Below are 12,796 nucleotides of genomic sequence, written 5' to 3'. Positions count from 1 at the left end.
ACTAAAATTGATAGTTGTACTCGTAAATAAATCTACTAGATTCTACATTGAATAATACTTTTTAACAGATTTGTATGAATATTTGGTAGGAGTAGCAGAAATGTGAAAAACTATCTGCATTCTCAGTGGAGACCATGCATTTCAGTTAAATAGCTGCTTAAACTTCACTTTTTTTTTTTTTTTTAAATGAAGATGAAACTCAGTGTGGAAATATGTAATAGACTAATCAAACCATATTCAATTCAATAAACTTATGTACCTGTTCTTGCCATAAATACAATTATGACTTTTGCACATCTCTGTTAGTGGCACTGTGTGCAGCCATCATTTGCATGTTTATCAGTAGAGAGAGAGAGAGAAATGTCTATCTGTACGAGTTAACATGCAGTGGGAAGATTATGAGAACCACATAGTTGTAATAGCACTTCAATTGGAACGCAGCCACCTGCTATTTTTAACACGCTGAAAAAACACTCGATATCAGTAGCATGTTTGTGTATCAGACTATTAACTATTATGATGATATAGACAACACATTGACCAAAGAACAGGTTGACCATGCTGTGAAGGTATGTCGTCATCATCAAATTCTTGCCATGTACCCTCAAGGGGGTGTACAGAATATGATAGTACTACATGAAAAAAATTGCATCATTACTAATTTCCTATCTATAGTTTTCCTCCAAATCAGTCTATTACTTGTCAAGACTCCAACATTATTAGATCTTATATTTCTATCATCTAATGCACTTTGTACCGTATCAATCCACCTATATCTTGGTCTTCCTCTGGGTCGTTTTGCTGCCAACCTGGCAGAGAACACTTGTTTTGCTAATCTTTCTTCGCCCATTCTGTTTAAGTGACCATACCACCTGAGATTAGCTCTGCTAACGCATTCCTGGATGCTGACAATGTCAAGTTCTTTCCTAATATCCTCGTTTTTAATCTGATATTGCCATTGATGCCATCTGTTCACACCTATAATCTTTCTCAGGACTCTCATATCTGTGGTCTCTAGTCTTTGGTCAAGTGTTTCACTTCTGACCCAGCTCTCAGATCCATAAGTTAAAACTGGTTTGAACACTGTCTTGTATACAGCTAATTTAGTGTTCCGACTAATTTCTCTCTTATTCCATATGAATTTATTCAATTGACTTCCCATCATACCAGCTTATGCTGATTCTGTTGTCTATTTCCATATTTAATTTACCATCTTCACTAAAAATCGTGCTTAAGTAGCTGAAATGTTTTACTTGTTCCACAGGTTCTCCATTCACAACACAGTTGACATTTTCAATGATTCTGCCTATTATCATTGTCTTTGTCTTTTTATTGCTGACCTTCATACTATATCTATTACAACAGTTATTCAATTTAGTCAGAGAATCTTGCAGACTTAGGTTATGTTATACTTCTAAATAGACACATTTATTTAGACGTATAACATCATCCGCATAAAGCAAAAAGCTGACATTAACATCTCCAATTTTGATATCATGTTTAACACCACTTTCCTTCATAATGTGATCCATATAGATAATGAATAACAAAGGGGATAATGTACATCCTTGTCTCACACCAGATTTAACATTAAACCTGTACTTTCAATTCTAACTGCTGACTTACAACTCAAATACAGACTAAGTATTGCTTGATATAATGCCCCATTGACACCATATAACTGCAGCGTATTGAATAGCTTCTCTCTTGGCACCTTGTCATATGCCTTTTCCAAATCGGCAAAACTTAAATACAGATCTCTGTTATATTCCCATGCTTTCTTGACTATTTGTCGTAACGTGAAGATCTGATCCTGAGAGCCTTTATTTCACCTGAATCCAGCTTATTCTTCACCCAGCTTTTCTTCCACAATTCTTCTCAAAAGTTTCTCAAGTCTACTTGCGTAGATCTTACCAGGAACACTCAGTAGGGAAATATCTCTGTAATTCTCACATTCAGTTTTATTTCCCTTTTTATATATGGGTACTATGAGAGCTCTACTCCAATTATCGGGAATTCGTCCCTCTTTCCAGGCTTTCTGAACTATGCAGTGTAGCCACTGTAAGACTTTTATACCACCATACTTCAGCATTTCTGGTTGAATATCATCTACTCCTGCTGCCTTTCCACATTTCAAGCCTTTGATGGCTTTTTTTGCTTCAAGTATGGATGTGTATTCCTGACTGCATTCCTGGTCAGTGTTTTTTTTACCACTGTGCTGTCATCACTGCTTGCTTCATTTAGCAGTTTTTGAAAGTAATTACTCCATACTTCAAGGATATCTTTGTCTCCCATTTTCATGTCACCTTGATCATCTCTAACTCCTTTTACGGCACTCTTTCCTCCATTTCTAAGCTTCTTCAACAACCTCCAGAATATTTTGCCACCTTCTTGGTATTTATTTTCTATATTCTCGCCAAAGTCCTCCCATGACTTTTGTTTAGCTAGTTTTACACAGTGTTTAGCATTCTTGCATTTTTTTCTGTATTCTCTAAGAGCACAAGCTGACTTATTTGCCAAGATCTTTTGATATGCTTTCTTCTTTTCCTTCACTTCGTCTTTAACTTCTTGTATCCACCATGGAGTTCTGATTTTTCTATCCTTGCAGACAACTTCACCACATGCCTCTCTAGCTGAATCAATTAGGGCTTTCTTCAAGGCGTGCCACTGAATCTCTAAAGTTTGGTTCCTGTTCTCAAACTCTTTCATTTTTTCTTTAATAATCTTTGTGTATTTTAGTCTACAGTTCACATCTGAGAGCTGCTCAAATTTAATTCGCTTTAAAACTTTCTTACATGTTATTCTTTTCAATATGAAATTCAATTTTATCCTGCTCAAGACTAAATAGTGATCACTTCCAATATCAAAATCCTCTGTACACTCTGGTGTCCTGCATTGAGGGAGAAAACATCACTATCAACAATAACATAGTCAGTGAGACTTTTCTTATTTTTTGCCTCTTCTCTCCATGTGAATTTGTGCACATTTTTATGTTGGAACATGGTGTTAGTAATGACCAGTCCATGTCCTGAGCAGAAATCCAACAAATATTTGCCATTATTATTATTAGAAGTATAATATCATCTGCATAAAGCAAAGAGCCTACATTAACATCTCCAATTTTGATATATATATATATATATATATATATACATACACAGGGTGTTCGGGATAAATTTGACATATTTATAATTAATTATATTTTTCCGTAAGTTACATGTATTAACACACACTTCTCTTCATTTAAAAGTTTGGACCCTTCTTCATTCATATACAAGATGTCAGAAAGGATGGATAGCTGGAACCCACCTGAATCATGGAAGAGAATAACTTGTATCATGATGATTCGTGCCCGGCATCAAAATAAGGATATTACGACTGCTGCCCAATGCTCCCTGAATACAGTAAAAACAATCAGGCATGAACTAGAGACTTGCAATGGTGACTACGAGGATGTAGCAAGAAGAAAGATCCCTAGCAGACGATCTGATTGCGTTCTTACAGCAGAATTCCTCGCAAATCTGCAGGAACAGGTGTTGAAGAACCCTGGCATTGGAATTCGGGCTTTGTTCGTGGAGTTGCTAACTGTAGTCAAGCCCTGGATAACAAGGGTAGCCAATGGTAGGCCGTATGTATGGCAGCAGGATTCGGCCCCTTGCCACACCTCTGGGAAAAGTCAAAAATGGTTGTCTGAAAATTTCTACGACTTCACCAGTCCAAATGTTTGGCCTCCAAACTCCCCAGACCTTAACCCCATGGATTATTTTGTATGGGGCGCAGTTGAAAAAGACACCAATCGCACTTCCAGTAATACAAAAGCCCAGTTAATGGATAAAATTAAAACAGTTTTTGCGGCCCTTCCCAGGGAGACTGTAGCATCAGCTTGTTCGAGGTTCCGAAGCAGAATTGAAGCTGTGATCGATGCTAATGGTGGTTATTTTGAGTAAATCTTGTTGATAGTATTGTAATTAACTCTGCCTGTAATGTTTTTTTGTCAATTCATTAAATTTAATAGATACAAAGAAGATTTTCTTTTTCCTTACGAAACTGTCAAATTTATCCCGAACACCCTGTATATATATATATATATATATATATATATATATATATATATATATATATATATATATATATTAGCTTTGCTCTTTTCTCCAAATTTTCCCAATATATTTTTGTATGTCTGACAATCATTTCCTACTCTACTGTTTAGATCCCCAACAAATAACAACTTTTCCTTTTTCATTGTGTCAGATGCTTTCTCTAAATCCTCAAAATATTTCTCCACCTCTACCTTAGTAGAACCTTCTGTGGGACCATAGGCACAAATAAGTCTCATTGTCCAGTTCCCCATTCTGATATTTGCCCACATCACTCTACTTGAGACTGCCTGCCATTCAAGAAGATTAGCCTCGTATTCTGTGTTAAATACTATGGCTACTGCTTATTTTCCTTGATTGTCATTGCCTGAATATAACATTTTGTATTTATTGCTCAGAAAGATCTCACCAGTTTTGGTCTTTTTTGTTTCAGTCACCCCTATTATGTCGATCTGGTACCTATCTAATTCCTCGACTAGCTCCATTTCTTTGCCATTCAGGCATGTTATGTTAATAGTACCAATCTTTAACTCTGATGTTGAGTTGGAGTGATTTGTTCCAGTAGCTGACTTTTCGCTGTTCTCCCTGGTTCCCTGACCAAAACAACGGGGGACCTTGTTTAACCGGGCAATACCCCAGCCGGTATGAATTTTTGTCATGTTGTACCATCATTTTTTACTTTGGTTTAACCAATAAGAATACAATTTGGTCGGCTAAGTCCCAGATTGCCAGCCCATCCTCGTTCGTTCAGTATCCAAGTAGATACCCAACAGGGTGTACCATGAGAAGGTGAGGATTGGACATTAGGTCAGAAGTCCTGGTCAGTTCTCTGCCTTCCTTTAACGGCTATGTGGAGGTCTCCTCTCAGTTATACAGCTTTGACCCTTAAGCACCCCGTAAATGTATGTCTCTGCTGTAATTCTGTGAGAACGCATGAGAGATGAATATTTCACATATACTAACTGATGACCTCAGGGGGAGAGCTATTGTTGTTTTTCTGCAACTTATGCAGGAGATGATAAAAAAAAAAATCAAAGGCACTTCTTTGATGGTATATGAACATCAGACACCGAGAGATTCTCTTCACAGATGAGATTTTCACCCGTGAAGAGTCATTTAATATCCAAAACAGTCAGGTATGTGCCCTGTATGGTCACCCAGCACACACACTAAGGCATCCAGGATTCAGAGAGGTCATCATCCTTCGTCAGTGATTTTTTGGAGAGCGGGTGGTGTGACATATTGGGGTGGGGGGTATCCAAGTTGCATTTCTGAAAGAAAGGTATCTAAACTTCTGCCAGAGTGTGTCGAGATAAGGACCCTGAACAACTGAACAATACCTTGTTTTACAGTAGGCAGTGAACCTTCCAACTTGTATATAGTCTGTTTGACTTCACAACTAAGTTGCTTGTATTATTATTTTTACTATTGCGTGAAGACTCGTCAGAGTTGTTCACTTTATTCTACAACTCGATCTCCACCATTTAATCCACCAACTACAGAGAATAATTACTACTGTTCAATCGAATCATTCCGGTTTTTTAACCACATTTTTATTAAAGGCTGTTTTTTAAAACTAAACAAGTACTAAAAAACAAACCCGACAAGTTTCGTTTTTCCTATATGTGGTAAAATCAAGTTTGTAAGGTGCTTTGCCAGATTTGAGGTAGGAGAGTCCCATCTACTATCGGTCTTAGTGATATATCTCATTTATGAATTTTGGGAACTCCATATATTCTAGGAACTAGTGGGTGTTTTGATTGTAAATTTCTTTTTAGTTCCTCAGACCAATTTGGTATATTCTTGATGAGATCATTGGTTTTGTTGTGAATAAGAAATGTACCAGGAAATATAGCAGATCTGATCCGCATTCAAAGCACAGCATTACTATTAAATTTCAAAAAACCTACAATAAAGAGAATGCGCAGCCCTTAATAAACTCAAATCAGACAAAAACTTACTCATAATAAAAGCAGACAAAAGAAATGCAACAGTGATTTTAAACTCAGAAGATTATAACAAAAAAATGAAAAGCCTTGAAGATTCCAATACCTACACAACATTAGACAGAGACCCCACTTGACGAACTCAGAACAAAACCAATAATCTTTTCAAGAATATACCAAATTGTCCTGAGGAACTAAAAAGAAATTTACAATCAAAACATCAACTAGTTCCTGGAATATATGGAATTCCCAAAATTCATTAACGAGATATACCACTAAAACCTATAGTAGAGGAAGGGACTCTCTTACCTCAAATCTGGCAAAGCACCTTATAAACTTGATTTTACCACATATAGGAAAAACACCATCGTTCATTAAGAACAGCACATACTTCATAGAGAAAGTAAAAGATATACACAGCGATCTTTCAGACATATTAGCAAGTTTAGATGTGGTCAGTCTTTTTCACAAAGATTCCAAGAAATGAAACAGTAAACATCCTTGAAAATCTCTTCCCACCGGACATTGTACATCTCTACGAACATTGCATAAAAAACACGTTCTTCCTTTACCAAGACAACTCTGGGAACAAAAAGGACTAGCAATGGGTTCACCTCTCTCACCAGCTCTAGCAAACCTCTATATAGAAAATTTTGAAAATAATGCTCTACAAAACTGGCACATCAAACCAAAAATTTGGCTCCACTATGTGGACAATATCTTCATCATTTGGCCAGGAACAGCACTAGAACTGACTGCATTTAAAGACTATCTTAATAACTTGCATCCTAACATAAAATTTACTCTGGAACTAGAAGAAAATAAAAAAACTTCCTTTCCTAGACGTCTTTATAGAAATATAAATGAAAGAAAAAGCAGACAAACACAGGAAGATTCCGTCATGCTACCTCACACCACCATCCAAAAAAAAAAAAAAAAAAAAAAAATAGGCCTCATAAAAACCTTAAGGGATAAAGCATACAGCATCCCCAGTACAGAAGAAAAGCGGAAAGAAGAAATACAATACTTAACACAGATCCTACAACTGAATGGTTTCAAAACTAAGACAATTAAGAAAATTCTCAATGCAGCACCTACAAGAAACTTAAATAAACCAGACTTCAAGAACACAGTCACCCTTCTTTATATCAAAAATGTAACAGATAAATTAGCAAAACTTCTCTACAAGTACAACATAAAAGTGACTTTCCTGCCACTTGAAAAAATATCAAAATCTCTTCATCCTTCGAAACCTCCACATCACCCAATGAAAAAACCAGGAGTTTATAATATTCACTGTTCCTGTGGCATCTGCTACGTAGGCCAGACGGGGAGATCAGGAGAAATCATCAAATGAGCGAACATCCGAAGGACGTACAAAAAAAAGAGAGAAAATAAGTCTGGCTTTCACACAGCTTCTCTGGTCATGATGTACTCTGAGATAGAAGAAACATGTCCTACAATGATAAAAACTGTTTTACAAGAAAATTCAAGGAGGTAGCAAATATGATTAAAATTCCTACACAGTGCAACAAAAATCAAGGCTTAATTTTAAATCAAGTTTAGTCAGCTTTTATTAAAAATTTAGCCAGTTCAGACCTCGGACAGAGTGAAAGTGAACCAAAGAACGCAACATCAGATAGCATTGTTTCCAGCAATAAGTGAAATATATTCATGTTTTTGAAGACAGATTTGTGCAGAATGACCAGTTTATCCATAATAACATAAGATCCAATAATTTGCCTCTATGCATCTGTGTCCTGCATGTTCTGAAAAACTACTTACAGCAACATCAGTGGACAGAATACCAGCAATAGTTACATCCCATAAAACACCCAATACCTGTAGTGATCTCAGAATGGAATTTTCTAGATCAGGTGTTCCTAACCTTTTTGGTTCCCATACCCCCTTGACTTTTAGTAAATTATCTGGTACCCCCTATTCATTATAATAAGAAATAAATTCTTAAGTTTACCATAGAGATTCAAAAAATATAAGAAATAAACAGTAATTAAGTTTTCATAAAAGCTTTATTCGGTAAATAAATCAATTAGATTATCATAAAATTGTAAAATCTTTATTAAGCTGCAGTAAAATTGACTAGTGAGACCCTTGGTTCTGTTTCTTATCCACCAACGGTTTTATTCTTGGTACAGTTTTTGAAATAGATACCTGCATATCATGTTCAGGCTCCAGTTTGTTTCTTGTTTTGGACTTGATTAAAAATAGAACTGAGAATCCTGATTCACATAGATAAGTTGTTATAAATGGAATTATAGCCATGTAAGCATGTTTGGTGATAATGGGATATGCTTTCTCCAAGTGTACACCAAAAATTTTGTAACTTCATTGATTGGAATTCAATTCGGAGTTTCTTGTTATTGCAGAGATCAATTATCTCGTCTCTCACTGGGTCGTTGTCGCTGATTTTTTTTCTAAATCAATATGAAAAGGGTTGTGTATCCAGACTTCATTCATTTGGTCAGGAGGAATTATTCTTGCAAGTGCCTCTTTCAAAGTTTTTAAATACAATATAATGCTATCACAAACATCCTGTTTTAGTTCATATGTCAGATCTGAAGTGATTTCACCAAGAGATTTGAAATTGCAAAGTTACCTAACTCCACCCTTCTTAGGGTGGAGTTAGGTAACTTTGAAGAGAGAAAAATTGACTCTCTTCCCCAGAGAGTCAATTTTTCTTGAAATGATTGTATCTTTTCTTCAGCCTCTGCGAGAATGACATCTGTACCTTACAGTGAAATGTTCACAGAATTAAGAATTCCAAATACATCAGAAAGATAAGCCAGAAAAATCTCAAAGTTTGGATCTTTGAAATATGAAGCAAAAGCAGATTCTTTTTCAACTAAAAAAATTTCAATTAAATTTCTAAGTTCAAAAATCCTTCCTAAAACATTTCCTCTGGATAACCATCATACTTCTGTATGAAGCAGCAGTATGATATGACCTGCTCTAACCTCTTCACACGAAGATTTAAACTCAGTGTGATTCAATGCTTTTGCTTTGATAAAATTAACAACTTGAACAACAACATCCAAAATGGCTTTCAAATTATGTGGAAGTATTTTAGATGTTAAAGCATACCGGTGAAGGATGCAATGGCTTGTAAAAATATTCGGGTTGATTTCTTTAACTAAAGCGGTGAAACCTGATTTTTTCCCCAACATAGCGGGAGAACCGTCAGTACAAATAGATTCTACTAATTCCCATGAAAGGCCATTTGAATCAAAAAATCATTCACCAAATTCATAATGTCCACTGCCTTTGTTGTTTCTTTCAAGGGTTTACAAAAAAAGAAATTCCTCTTTTATTTCATTCTGATGTATATATATCTAGTAAAAACAAGAATCTGTGCGCAGTTAGAGACATCAGTTGATTCATCTAACTGTAAACTAATTCTTGCCAGACTTTTCTTGATTTCCTCCACTAACACATACGTCTTCTGACATTTCTCGAATCCGATCACAAATCATATTATTTGATAATGGTATTTGTGCAATTTTCTCTTTTGTTTCTTTACCACACATCAACTTAACCATGTCCATAGCACATTTTTGAGTTGATGATCACTAATGTCTCAGCAATTGTGTGTGGTTTCTTTTCTTTGGCAACCCTCAATGCGACGTGATAACTGGCCTCCAGTGCTGGCTTCTTTGGGGTAATAAATCCATGGTCATGAAGTGTGATATTCTTACCAAATCGTGCTTTTTTTATTCTAAATGAGGATTCTGGCTCGTTAGAATGTTCGGGGTGAACATTCTGAAGATGCTTTCTCAATTTTGATGGCTTCATACTGCCATTGCTGAATATCTTGGAGCAAATGAAGCACTGCAGCTTTTGCACACCTTCTTTGTCAAGCACAAAAGTAAAACCATTTTGCATATATGAATCTTGGTAACATTTCTTTGGCGTGGTCATTCCTTGCATCTCTGCAAAAATTTTTTTTGTATATAAATCCTTTTATATACAAAAAAAATTTTAGCTTATTTTTAAATACATTAAAAATAAATATTTTAATGTATTTAAATCTTGTTCTATCCTTTCATTTTTAGAATAGGCTAAAAATAAACTATAAGCTACTTACAATTAGATTAAAATTTAGTCAGCAAAAGTAATTTAGCTAACCTATGTTTATCACTAAAATGTGTGTACTGTAAGCATGTCGAAATGAAGCAGTTGGAGTGCGTACCATACAGTATGTCATGCACAAGAGGTGCATATGTCGCAGAGGTGACCCTCGAGGGAGCGTCAATCTGGCAATTTCATTAGCTATCTTGAATCTTAACCAGGCATTTTGAGTTATCGGATCCTGCAGTGAGAAAAAAGTCTATGCAACCTCATTGTGTCCGTGTCCAAAAAAAGACCTGAAACGTTGCTGGTGTTCTGACAGACAGTACCAACATGGAATAGCCCAGAAATGTTGATAACATAACTATTTTTGGAATATATTAATAGCATAATATACTTATATACCTGCTATTCACTGTACACTCTGGACAAACTTCCCGTAACCCCTGGGTAATCTGGTATCCCAGGTTGGGAACCCCTGTTCTTAGATGGTCCTGATGAGGAAATGTTCTGGGCTAAAAGACCAGCGGGTGACAGGTATGAGGTGCATCTCGATCCAAAGGCATGGTTGCCTGATTCCAACTAGAAGTATCATCTTTACATCCTAAGCCTCCATCTGTTACAGTAGATTATTTCAATTGTGCTGTTATACTGTACATCCCTAATCCACTTAGATGCTTCAGATGAGGAAATGTTCTGAGCTAAAAGACCAGTGGGTGACAGGTATGAGGTGCATCTCGATCCAAAGGCATGGTTGCCTGATTCCAACTAGAAGTATCATCTTTACATCCTAAGCCTCCATCATCTGTTACAGTAGATTATTTCAATTGTGCTGTTATACTGTACATTCCTAATCCACTTAGATGCTTCAGATGAGGAAATGTTCTGAGCTAAAAGACCAGTGGGTGACAGGTATGAGGTGCATCTTGATCCAAAGGCATGGTTGCCTGATTCCATCTGGAAGTATCATCTGATACTCTTAAGTAGATTATTTAAATAGTGCTGTTAAACTGTACATCGCTAATCCACGTAGATGCTTCAGATGCCAGAAATATGGACATTCTCAAACTGTCTCTCATGGCTCTGTTAAATAAGTTCACAACTTATTTTCAGTGGATACTTCGGTATCCACTGAAAATAAATTGTGAACTTATCTGAAAATGTACTGGATATTTTTCCAAAGGAAGAAATGAACACTGGTCGTTCTTACTTCCCAAAATCTAATGAGAAATACAATAGAATCTCTCTTAACCAGCAACAATGGGACTTTGCCAATTCCGGATACGAGATTTTGCTGGATAATTGAATATATATTTTGGAATTCATCTAATATATATTTATTAGACAACAATCTTGTAAGCAGGCAGACATTTGAAGTTATGTTATATTGTCACACTAAGAAATTCACAACCACTTTCCTGTGATAATATGTAAGTGGTTGTGGATTTCCTTAATGTGACAACGTAACTTCAAATGTCTGCCTGCTTACAAGATTGTTGGCTGAGTTTTAAAAATTCACTACAATTGCATACAATGAAGTTTCATAACATCATGTGCTGACATAGATGATCATTGCTCAACAAATCTTGCAAGCCCATTGCATATTTTCTTATCTCATAGGCTTAAATTTCAGGTTTAAATTTAGACCACCAAAAGCGCTGTTCTTTTGGTATTGCCAGAAAAGAGATTTTACTGTATATGTCTGAATCTCACAGAAATCAGGCAAGTCTGCGAAGCCTAACAATTGGAAAATTATTGCAATGGAACTGTCATGAGTTTTACCAGAATATTGATGATATCAAGCACCAACTGCAGAAACGCCAAACCCTTTTGTTTCTGACAACAGGAATCCTATTTAAAACCCAAAGAGGACCCCACTTTCAGGAATATTATTCTTTTATGCAAGGACAGAATTGGAGATGGCCCTGCACATGGAGGGGTAGCTATTCTCATGTACAGTCATACTCCTTTCCACCATGTTAAGCTTAATACTGCTTCCAGGGCAGTATTAAAATCGTAAAGAAATATGACCAAACAGTCATATTTCTTTAGGATTTTGGTTAACTTTTCAGAGGTGCCCCGAATGTAAGGAATGGTGATAGATTTAATAATCTTTGTTATGAAGTATATGGTTACGTTCAGTAGTTGTCTGAATAGATTAATTTAGCCATGTTATATAGGGTTTTTATGATCCAACATTGTTGTGAGGTGGGGGAGTGATTGTAGGTGAATGTATCTACCTGTATGGGTAAGTTTTCTGTAAACAGAGAAAGCCAGGGATTCATCAGGTTGGCATGTAATCAGAGTGTCTAGAAAAGGGAGACTTGTTTTCTTAAAGCCAGTATAGAGAACCTCTCACTTCAACACACTGACATAATGGCCAGTTTTGATGTCTTCTCCTTATACACAAATGTCCCACTAAAAGATACCTTAGATCTCATCCAAGCCAAATTTTCTCCCGATATCACAGCCTTATTTCAGTTCACCATGAACTCAGGATATTTTGTTTGGCAGGGAAAATTCTACAAACAGATAGAGGGTACAGCCATGAGTTCTCCACACTCCTCCCCCCCTTAGTAAACTTCTTTAAGGAGACTTTCGAAGAAAAAGTCTTAAACTCAGCCCCACAAAAATCCACTGTTTGGCTACGTTATGGATGATGTGTTC

The 12,796-nt window shown here is 36.2% G+C and overlaps 1 protein-coding gene across 1 annotated transcript in view; it reads left to right on the top strand.

Annotated features, from left to right (window-relative positions):
- Positions 1-12,796, top strand: part of HUWE1 (HECT, UBA and WWE domain containing E3 ubiquitin protein ligase 1) — a 1,068,888-nt gene that overhangs the window by 889,439 nt on the left and 166,653 nt on the right. The window lies entirely within an intron of this gene.

This window comes from Typopeltis vanoorti, chromosome 1 (genome assembly GCF_054136105.1).
Source record: "Typopeltis vanoorti isolate ZY-2024b chromosome 1, IOZ_Tvanoo_1.0, whole genome shotgun sequence".
Classification (NCBI taxonomy): domain Eukaryota; kingdom Metazoa; phylum Arthropoda; class Arachnida; order Uropygi; family Thelyphonidae; genus Typopeltis; species Typopeltis vanoorti.
Note: the sequence above shows the minus strand (reverse complement) of the source record. Positions and strands in the feature narration are given on the sequence as shown.